Source organism: Cornus florida, unplaced genomic scaffold, assembly GCF_030987335.1.
Source record: "Cornus florida cultivar Cherokee Brave unplaced genomic scaffold, ASM3098733v1 CherokeeBrave_3.0.0_Hap2_Chr10, whole genome shotgun sequence".
In the NCBI taxonomy this organism is placed as follows: Eukaryota; Viridiplantae; Streptophyta; class Magnoliopsida; order Cornales; family Cornaceae; genus Cornus; species Cornus florida.
Genome location: NW_026775580.1, coordinates 82,583,388 through 82,594,149, shown reverse-complemented (window position 1 = coordinate 82,594,149; position 10,762 = coordinate 82,583,388). Strand labels below are relative to the sequence as shown.

The window sequence follows — 10,762 nt, the reverse complement described above, 5'->3', positions numbered from 1 at the left end:
TGACATCTTGAGGCTACACCGGTTCACTCTCTTCATTAGACATTCTAACTTGATTGTCCACTGTCCTACCACTCCACAAGATAGTCATCGCATTAACATGTTCAATGGTGTGGCCTTCCGATGAGGAATGGGTTTCCACAACCCATTGTTGCTTAGGTGGGGCATTTATAGGCATCTTTCCCTTTTCTCTTACATTGAGAGTGCTTGCTATTTGCCCAACTTAGGTTTCTAGCTTTGCAATAGATTGAGAGTGAGAATGAAACAATTGAGTGTTAGCCTCTAAAGTGCCCAAAGCATTCAAAACTTTCTCTTCAAAGGCGGGACTTCTAGTATTACCTTGGGAATAAGATTGGTTGGGAAAATGAGAATTAGCAAATTAATTCCCTTGTGATTGATAAGGTCTATAACCTTGGTATCATTGGTTTTGAAGTGGAGGTGGAATGTACTTCCCTTGAAAATCGCCTTGGGAAGGGTTTGAGCCATCTCCTTGGTTTTTTCAAGAGAAATTCGGATGATTCCTCCAACTTGGATTATAATGAGTACCATAAGGATTGTTCCCTTGGTTCACAAAGGCCGCATTGACTTGTTCATTAGGTTCACTTTGCACTTGTCCGTGAGGACAATGAGAAGTAGAATGAAGAACACTAGAACAAGTCATACATGTTTCATTTAATGCACGATGAGAATGGTTAGGGAAGGAAGATACTTGGTTCGCCGAGTTTTGGTTAATCAAAGTTTGATCAAACATTTGAGATAAAGACTTCATTTCGGCGGCTATTTCATTTGAATGGTCGACTTGATGTAAGCCAACACTCTTCCTACCTTGTGAATTTCTACCATTCTTGGATGATAGTGTTCTATGCAAAGAATTTTCACTCATGCTCTCATAGAGATGCCACACGTCATCCTTATGCTTATCAATGTATGAGCCACCCATGGAAGCATCAACCATACCCTTATGGTTGTCCGATAAGCTCTCAAAGAAGTATTAAACTAATTGCCATTTGGGCATGTCATGATGTGGACACTTCCTAAGCAATTCATTGAAGCATTCCCATGCCTCATGAAACGTTTCTCCATCCCCATGTGAAAATTCTCGAATTGAGGTCCTCATGGCATTGGTCTTAGAAACCGAATAGTACTTCTTCAAGAACTCTTGTTTCATTTATACCCAAGAAGTGATTGAAAAAGGCCTAAGATTGGTAAACCAATACTTTGCCTTGTCTTTTAAGGTGATTGGAAAAAGTTTGAGTCTTAAAACCTCTTCCGGCATGTCCGTATATTTTACGGTGGAACATACTTTAAGAAACTCATCCAAATGCTTGTAAGGTTCTTCACTTGGAAGTCCATGATAGTTAGGAAGCATTTGAATAGTTTGTGGCTTAATTTCATAATGATGTGCTCTAAATGGAGGCAATTGGATACATGTAGGTGCATTATACTCATTAGGCACATAATGGTCTCTTAAAGCAAGAGGTGGATTAGCTACTTGAGGTGCAACATGAACACCTTGGTTTTGAATTCCTTGATTGTTGATGGGAGGTTATGGAGCATACATTGGCCTTGGCATTCCATATAGAACTTGGCCTTATTGTTGTGGTGGTTGGTGAATGAATGGCCTAGGCATGCCTAATGGTACTTGTATGTTCTCATTGTGCACATTGGGATGAAGGATACCTTGTTGGTCTATGTGACCAATGTCCTCAACATGATTGTCATTATGGTCATCCATTGAAAGATTGGCTCTATTTGAACTTCCTCTTCCCCTAGGATTTCTAACGATAGATTCTAGATACAAATCAAAAGGGACAAGAGTTGGTCTCAATGAACGACGTCCATGCATGCACAATACAAAACACAACAAATACAAAGAATGATAAACACTATGCCTTCACAACAATACAATTAGACTTCTTCCACAAACATTTAATTCATACTCCTATACTTTAACAACAATGATGCAAGACAATAAAAAATAAGCCTCCACGCGGGCCGACGATTTAACTAAGGGATTGAGTAAAGAAAATCTCACAAAGGTCCTTTAGCATTTCAACTCCAAATTTAAAGCTTAGCTTAGCAATTTTAGAATTTTTAGCTTTTTACTTTCTTTGCTTGCTTGAATTGAATGCTTGATGGCTCCTATGCTTGCTTCCTCTCCAACAATGCACCTAGTTAAGTAATCAACACAATAAGTAACCAAAAAGAAAAATAAAAATAAAGTAAAGACACGATCAAAAGAGTACTAATCTTAATCAATTCCACAAATCCGACGTTGCCAAATCTAATCAACAAATCCCCGGTAACGGCGCCAAAATTTGACGGTGTGTAAGCCGTTCCTTCACGCCAAAATGGACGTAGTGAATGTGCGGTTCAAGAAAAGCCTTTTAGGTCAAGTTTAAATTTATAAAAACCACTACCAACACTACTACTAACATAGCAAGAGTGAGTAGGGATCGTCCCAAGAGATTATGAGGATCGAGCAATGTCGTGGAATCACAATTAGGGCTAGTAGGTCAAGTGATCAAACAATTGGTTGGTTGGTTGGTTGATTAAAGAACAACTAAATTAAACTAAGTAATAGTAAAAAAATGCAATTAAGAGTAAGTAAGAGAGAGATCTTGGGGTTTAGAGATCACCACCAAGCAATGCATTTCTATATCATTGACAAGTGATTAATGAGGGCAAATGGTGTGTTGCAATATTAGTGTGTGTGTGTGTGTGTGTGTGTTTGGTTGATTCAACAAGCAAGGATGACTAGTTAAGTATGTATTGTCTAAACATCATGTGAAAGGCACAATATATCTAAGCAATGAAGCATATATTGTCTAAACAACATGTGAAAGGTACAATAAATTAAAACAAGTCATTAATCCTTTCATTAAGCTCACAATCCAAATACAACACAAGGTTAAAGACATATGCTAATTGCATTCAAAAGCTTGGATCATCAAACAACAAGCATGGATTGTCCTCCCATTTAACACTACACTACAACTACACTACATCTACACTACTAGCATGAAAATAAACTAAGGGAGAGGCACAATCTATCAAGAGATAAGCATGAACCATCAAGAGAATCACAAAAGCGTCTGTTTCAAGGTGATCTCAGCTACAGCGTCTGTTTGTAGCACCTATATATATATATATATATATATATACCATGCACTTTTTGCAAAATAATCAACGTAGGTGCTACAAACAGATATATATATATATATATATATACACACACACACATACACATTAGAAAAAGGCACATACGCTACACGTGATAAAAGTTTGGTAGCTTCTCTAATATTTGTTTTCATATATATATATATATATATATATATATATTTCTAATTGTTGATTTGAAACTTGAAATAATAAACCTTACAAAAAAATAGTAATTTTTGTAACTCTTTTTATATTAATTAATAAATATTTTTTTATATTAATAAATAAATACTGAAATATTTTGTAATTGGTGGTAGAGTTTGAGTTTTTGTAAAGTAATAATTTTTTTTAGGTTTTTATATTAATATTGAAATATTTATATTTTATTTTTTTATTAATTAATAATTTATTTTTTATTTTAATACTGAAATATTTGAGTTTTGCATAGTAATAAATTCTTTTAGGTAATTTGAATTTTATTCGGTAATTTGTAATTTGAATTTTATTAGGTAGTATTTATTATATATATATATATATATATATATATATATATATAGTATAGATTTGAATTTCAATAGGTAATTTGTTATTTGAATTTTATTAGAAATTTTAAAATTTAGTATAATTTTAAATTTACAATAAAAATTCAATTATATTAATTTTTAATTAAATTTTGAAATAGAAATTCAATTTTACTAATCATACATTAGATTTAAATTAATATAAAAATTTATTATATTGAGTTTGTGATTTTTTTAAAGATCCTAGGTTATATTTTATTTTCTTTAAATATATCCTTTTTATAATGTGACAAAGTTTTAAAGAAAATAAAATAGATAATTTGTGGTAGAGTTTTATAGAAATTATTTTATTTTATTTAAATATATCCTTGTAAAATTAGATTTTATATTATTAAAAAACTCATAATAAATAGATAAATACAGGGTTATATGTGATAGAGTTCTCTTTTTATATTAATTAATAAATATTTTTATATTAAAAAATAAATATTGAATGCTGAAATTCTTTACACTTTTATATTTTATTTATATGTATTATTATTATATATATTTTAAATATATCCTTGTATAATGTGATAAAGTTTTAAAAAAAAAATAAAATAGGTAATTTGTGATAAAGTTTTATAGAAATTATTTTATTTTTTTTAAATATATCCTTGTCTAATTAAATTTCTTTTTATTCATAAACTTATAATAAATAGATAAATACAGGTTATATGTGATAGAGTTTTAAACAAAATAAAATAGTTAATTTGTGTTAGAGTTTTATAGAAACTCTTTAAATATATCCTTGTCTAATGTGATAAAGTTTCATTGAAAATAAAATATATAATTTGTGGTAAAATTTTATATAAATTATTTATTTTCTTTAAATATATATATCCTTGTCTAATTATATTTTCTTTTATTAAAAATATTCATAATAAATAGATAAATAGGTAATATGTGTTAGAGTTTATAGAAAATCTTTTAAAAACACTTTTTATATGAATTAATAAATATTTTTATATATTAATAATTTTTGTCTAATTAGATTATCTTTTATTAAAAAAAATCATAATAAAAGGTGATTTGTGCTAAAGTTTTAGAAAAATTATTTTATTTTTTATATCAATTAAAAAATATTTTTTATATTAATAATTATTGTCTAATAAGATTTTCTTTTATTAAAAAACTCATAATAAATAAATAAATAGGTAATTTGTGTTAGAGTTTAGTAGAAATTTTTTTTATATCAAATAATAAATATTTTTTATATTAATAATTTTTGTCTAGTTAGATTTCCTTTTATTAAAAAGCACATAATAAATAGATAAATAGGTAATTTGTGTTAGAGTTTATAGAAACTCTTTAAATATATCTTTGTCTTGTGTAATAACGTGTTATTGAAAATAAAATAGGTAATTTCTAATAGAGTTTTATAAAAATTATTTTATTTTCTTTAAATATATCTTTGTCTAATTAGATTTAATTTTATTAAGAAACTCATAATAAAAACTAATTTGTGGTAGAGTTTTAGAAAAATTATTTTATTTTATATATCAATCAATAAATATTGTTTATATTAATAATTCTTGTCTAATTAGATTTTCTTTTATTAAAAAATTGATAATAATAAATAGATAAATAGGTTAATTTAAATTTTATTAGGTAGATTTTAGAGTTTAATAGATTTTTTTTTATTTATTTATAAAAACTCATTTCATATCAATTAATAAATAAATAAATACTGAAACTCTTTGCACATTTAATAATAACTAGAAAATGGACACGTGCAATACACGTAAATAAATGTCTATATATTGGATAAATAATTGTATTTTATATATTATTTTATCTCAAAATAAAATAAAATAAACTTTAATTTTGAATCTTCCACACCAACAAATTACAGATAGACAATAGCATGTGAGAGTTACTATTAGTGTGATTTATAAAGACCCAACCAACCATTGCTACATATTACAAGCATTTTTTCATGAATGGATTACTGTTAGCTTAATGCTTCACGATATGCACATATATGAATGTAGATGTATGTAAATAAATATACGGGTATATATATTCTTATATCTATACAAAATCAGAAATGTAATTTTAATAATAAAATTAAGCCATCAACGTAGCTGCATCCTTATAACCAATTATATTCTTCTTAGAGTTCTCATGGGTAATTTTAACTAAAATAACAATGTCATGTAATACATACATTTACCAACATGATTTTATAACTTAATCAATTTATCTTATTTAACTACAAACAAGATAGGTTTGCAAATTTCCTTGATCACCTAGGCTCCGTTTGGTTAGATAGAAATAAGTAAGGAAAGAAAAGAAATGGAAAATGAAAGAAAAGTGAAATGAATGAAAAGAAAAATTATTTTCTATGAAGCATTTGGTTAGCATGGAAATTTATTCAGGAAAATTATATGAAAATATTAGTTTGTTAGTTTGGATAGCATGAAAATAAAAAGAAAGTGATTGTGCATACCAAAATTACCCTTATGATTTCAAATACTAAAAAAATAAATAAATTTGTGTTTGATGATATTTATTTTATTCAAAGTTTTAATAAAATGGTGAATTATTAAATTTTAATAACATAATTATTTATATTGTTTAAATTAAAACAATATTTCAAGACATCTTAGGTAGAACCATAGAGCAGAACTTTAAGAGAAATAAGGAAGCTTAAAATAAAAATAAAAATAAAAAATTTGGGCTCATGGACTCATGGGCTTTCAACCAGAGAACACAAAAAGAGAAAAATATATATATTATTCTCTGTCTATATATAATAGAGGTGTATAATATATATGATACAATGTATATATTTGGAACCCTCAAAAAAAAAAAAAAAAAAAAAAAAAAAAAAAAAAAAAATCGTCCAAATAGTATTGCAAGAAAACATGTTTAGAGAGAAGTTGTCTTTTAGAAATCCACTAAAATATAAATTGTTAAAGAACTTGCATCTAGTAGAAAAGAAACTCAGTTAAAAATAAAGAAATTAATTGTTTTACAGAATTCAGTTGTTAGATAAAATAAGAACTTCAAATAAAAAGAACCAGTTTTCACGAGAAAATATTATTTCCTTGTGTTTTGTGTGAGAAAAGTTTTGGGAGAAAGTAGCCTAATGCGGAAAACTAAATTTTCTATTTCGATTCTTTTTCCATCTATCCAAACTCTAAAAAAACTTAAAAAATTTCTCTTTCCTTTCTTTTCTAGTTGATTCCATCTAACCAAACGGAGCCCTATAGTTTTTGTAAACAACCCTCTCTATATACTTTCAATATGCATGAAGTTATCCTGTTCAAATTAGGATTCTAGTCACTGTAGAATTCTCCTATTTAGTTAGAATTAAATTTTTGTTTCAATAATAATGTGATATAGAAGTAAATATAAATAAATATACAAAAATAGAGAGAGACATAAAAAATTTTTAGAGGAGAGAAGAATTGTAACCTAAATATATAATTTATTTAAGAAATATAGTGCACTTACAATGTTGGTCTGAAAATGAAAAAAAGTTTTTATTGAGAAGAAGATAACATGGAAGAAGTTTTTTTTTCTTGATATCATATTACTCCTAGGTATATGACAACCCTTCACAATAGGTGTCTTTTTTAAATATAAAAGTAGAAAGACATCTTAACTGTTGATGCCTTTTAGAAAAAAGGAACGCAAACTCTTTGGGAAAAAAGAAGAAAAAAAGAAAACAAAAATAGTGTGTAAAAAGAAAGGCATCTTAACCGTTGATGCCTTTTAGAAAAAGAAAACTTCGACTCTTTGGGTGAAAAAAAGAAAACAGAAAGAAAGAAAACAAAAACTATGTGTAGAAAGGAAACGTATAATATTTTTGTAAATTAAAAAAATTATTTTAAAAAATATATAAAAAATCAGAATACACTTTTATAGGGTATATAGATATAGATAAAAACTCTTTTTATAACAATTAATAAATATTTTTTAATATAAATAAATAAATACTAAAACTTTATATAAATAAATACTGAAACTCATTGGCAGAAATTCTGTATTTTACTCTGGAATTCTAGATTTTTAGAATTCTTAATTTCTGTACTCCTTCGTCCTTCCTCAATGCCTCTATTTATAGGTTTCTTAATTAATATGATGATGACATATGTCCTCTCCTGATAATGATATAATTATAATTGGGCCGGACCGATTATATTGTGATAATTATCTATAAAAAATAACTATTTTTTTTTATATCAATTAATAATTTTTTTTATATAAATATATAAATAAATATTGAAATATTCAAATACCGGACTCTTTATATATTTAATAATAATATAGATATATATATAATAACGCGTTGTTTTTGATATTTTGTTACACAGTATATTGCTAAAGAAAGCAAGAGTCATTGTGGTTTCATTCAAGCAACATCATTTTTTCCCCAGTAGTACCTTCAAGGAACATTGCTAGATTGTACATACATAGAGATATGCATAAAGTTGTATATGAGTCTTGACTAGGAATCTTTGTCAACAAACGGAAAATACCCTCAAATTATTGAGTGCCGTGGGATTTATTTATTTATTTATTGGTAAGGAAAGTGATTTTAAAAATTGAACATCAAAACAACTGAATTATGTTACGAACTTTTATGTTAATTCGGTTATCTCGTCGAGTTTTACATCAGTTAATTTGTATAAAATAATATTAAAAATTATGACTATCCCTCATTATATATCTAAGGGACAACTCTTATCAAACAAGTTTTGGAGGCTTTTAATTAGGGGCATGGACCTATAACTTTATATAAGGAGGGACAATAGGTCCGTCCCTTGCTTTTAGTCAAACAAGTCTCATAACTTAATTCGTCCTGATAAGCAAGCAGGGCGGCTCGAGTTTTAGGCGAGTTAGTTTTAAGACTCCAGTTAATAAAAAGGCTTCAAAATATTATAATTACTTTGTATATGATATATTGTAATTGTTTCCTTATTGAACACTAATTCTAAAAAATTTATCTCGTAAATGAACTCTTCTTTTTTTATTTCCTCTTCTTATCATCATTCACGCCTTTTCATTAAACTTTAACCAAGTGAGAAATTATTTATCTCCTAAAATATCTCATTTTTTTATTTATCTCCTAAAATATCTCATTAATATTTTTTTTCACCATATATATTTAATATTTTTTCGGTAAGTTGCACCATAATAAATATTTAGTCGGTTGTATTGGGAAGCTAAGAAACTTTCCATATTCTCTTTTTTTAGATTTTTATTTATTTTTTCTTATTCCTAACTTACTTACAAGTTACAAGTCATCTCCCTCTCAGTCTTCTCTCATTACAATTTTACAATTTTCTTTCTTCTCAACTCAATATTCATTACGCTGTGTTTGGAATGTTAGATTTGATGGGATTTGGATTTAGAAATAGGATTTACAGTGTTTGGAATCATTGGATTGTGAATGGGATTTTAAAGTTATGGGATTTCAAATACTGTTTTTGATGTGTTTCAAATCTTGTCTAAAACGACAGGATTTGACGGGATTTGGAATATAAATACGATATTATCTTAATTAATCTTGTGCAATATCTACTTAACCTATTTCAATCTCCAACCGTCTTCTTCTCATTTAACCAATCCTATTAAATATATACTAACATATCTCTATCTCCAACGTTATTTAACTAACTCCATACTACATGATTTTTTTTTAAAGTATATTGGTGATGTTTAATAAATTAGTTTTTTAATTAAAAAATAATTGCTCTTTTTTTACGTGATCTATTAAATAAGTAAATTTTATATTTCAGTTATATCATTTAGTCCTTCTTTTTGTTTGTCTATTTGATGTAACTTTGGAGCATATCTGACAATAAAATAAATATTTTATTTATCATTTAAACAAGGGCAAAAATGGTATAATATTATTTTTATTCCAAATTCCCTTTTAAATCCAACTTCAAATTCAATTGGTTCCAAACATAGAAATGAAATTTCATTTTAATTCCAATTCCTTTTCTAATTCTGATTCTTTTTCCAAATCCTAAAATAATTGATTACAAACAAAGCCTTAGTCTCAAATCTCAATTTGAACACACTTTTCTTTTATTGAAGAATTTGCAGTAGCATTGAATTGGGACTTTCTAAATCAGGTCATATTGTTCTTTTTTTCTTTAATTATTTTTTAGTTTACTAACACACTTTTCTTTTATTGAAGAATTTGCAGTAGCATTGAATTGGGACTTTCTAAATCAGGTCATATTGTTCTTTTTTTCTTTAATTATTTTTTAGTTTACTAACTTTTGTTATTATAAATTTGTATACATCTATATTTTTTATATATTTGTATATTTGTTTGTGAGTCGAGTCTGGTGACTATTTTTACCCATATAGAAAGTATGAAATCCGGATTTGAAAAACTAATTAAAAAAAAAAAAAAAAAAGAAGATAAACTAATTCAATCTCAAAAGGGAGTTATTGATAAATTTGTTACAACTAATAATCAAAGCCTAACAAAAAGTAAATGAACAATCAAATCATCTAAAAGAATTAAAAAATTATACAATAATGAAAGAAAAAAATACCAGTGACTTGATTTACAATAATAATAAAAAACAACAAAAAGAATTGGAAGAAAGTGAAACAAGTAATCGAAAATCATATTCTAAGACTTCCCACAAATATATATGATCTTCGACAATGGATGATTTAAGAAGGATTATTTTTAATTAATATATTCCATATTATGATATGAAAAGGCCACTTTTTATTTTTCGCCTAAGATCCCGAGTTCCATCGAGTCGCCTCTTGTAAACAAGTCCATAATTAATGTGGACTAGAAATTTTAAATGAATTAAAATATTGGAAAATTGTATTATTTTTCAGTATATTGGACAACTCATATCACACAAGTATATCCCCTCGCTTCAAAGTACAAAATAGATGGTTTAAGATACTTTACAAAGACTAATAAACTTATAAAATTTTAGAGACCAAAAAATTGTATTATGATATTTAATGATGTTTATGTTTTGTAGGATTGACAATCATATTGGCAGGTCATAATTATGTTGTGTTAATCTATGAATATTTTGTTAAAT

The 10,762-nt window shown here is 26.8% G+C and overlaps 1 pseudogene; it reads left to right on the top strand.

Moving 5' to 3' along the window:
• Window positions 1–1,010: 1,010 nt before the first annotated feature.
• Window positions 1,011–1,109, top strand: LOC132280618 (small nucleolar RNA R71; annotated as a pseudogene).
• Window positions 1,110–10,762: the final 9,653 nt, after the last annotated feature.